The sequence below is a fragment of the Alligator sinensis genome, unplaced genomic scaffold (assembly GCF_000455745.1).
Source record: "Alligator sinensis unplaced genomic scaffold, ASM45574v1 scaffold1371_1, whole genome shotgun sequence".
In the NCBI taxonomy this organism is placed as follows: domain Eukaryota; kingdom Metazoa; phylum Chordata; order Crocodylia; family Alligatoridae; genus Alligator; species Alligator sinensis.
This window is the reverse complement of record NW_005842601.1, coordinates 111,321-112,603: the sequence shown is the minus strand read 5'-3', so window position 1 is coordinate 112,603 and position 1,283 is coordinate 111,321.

The following is a 1,283-nucleotide window of genomic DNA, read 5'->3' as shown; positions in this document are numbered from 1 at the left end:
GCTCAAGCCTCTTATACGGCTAGCAAGCCAATCACTAGCCGCCACGTGGGAATAATTTAGAACTGGCCAATAGTGGGACACAAATTTGCATGTGAATGGCGGGAACTCCTTTGCACCGTGCATTTCTCTTTGCAACTAAGAAATGCACCCTGCAAAGAAAGCTCCTCGTGGCGGGAAATAATTTAGCAGTGCCGAAGCGCACACAAACAAAATCACACCCTTGGGTTGTGACAGGTCAACTATTACCCCTAGGTCCCTTTTGACCGTGGTGCAAACAAAATTGTCGCCACTGAGCCTGTAGGTATGTTGGGGATTATTTGCCCCCAGATGGAGCACTTTACACTTCCGTGTTGAACGTTATCTGGTTCCAATTCGCCCACCTCTCCAGTCTGTCCAGGTCTACCTGTATCTGCAGCCTAAACCACGCTCCACCATAACTTGGTGTCATTCGCGAACTTGCCTAGCGAGCTCTTAACCCTCACATCTAAATCACTGATAAAGATGTTGAAAAGCACTGGACCAAACACGGACCCTTGAGAAACTCCACTGGCCATGTCTTGCCAGGACGACACAGATCAGTTCATGAGAACTGTCTGGGTCCTACCTGGCAACCAGTTTCCCACCCACTGAACTGTCGAGCAGTTAAGCCCACAATCTTCCAATTTTCGCATGAGGATCAAAGGCCTTTTGGAAGTCTAGGTCTATAATGTCAACCTCCTCTCCCATGTCCAGGTGGTGAGATACCTGATCATAGAAGATGAGATTGGTAAGACAGGACCTGCTCACGACAAAGCCATGCTGGCTGTCATTCAGAATCCTACCCACTACGAGTGAGTCGCACATAGACTCCTTGGTGAGTTTTTCTAGGATTTTCCCTGGGATAGAAGTTAGGCTGATTGGACTATAGTTGCCCAGGTCCTCCCCCTTCCCCTTCTTGAAGATGGGCACAATGTTGGCCCTCTTCCAGTCCTCAGAGATCTCCCCTAAGCACCATGATTTTTAAAAAAGATTTGCCAGGGGTCCTGCAATCACCATAGCCAGCTCCTTCAGCACTCTCGGGTGAAGTTCATCCAGTCCTGCTGATCTATAAATATCTAGCTTTTCTAGCTGCTTACGCACTAGCTCAGCATCCACAGTGGGAAGGCTGTCATTCCCACCATGCCCCATGTGAGCCTTATCTTGCATGCTTTTCCCTTTGATCTGGTGAAAAACCGAAGCAAAGTGGGCATTCAGGAGTTCAGCTTTCTCCTGGGTGTCAGTTCCCAGCTGTACAGAGGGGTTCA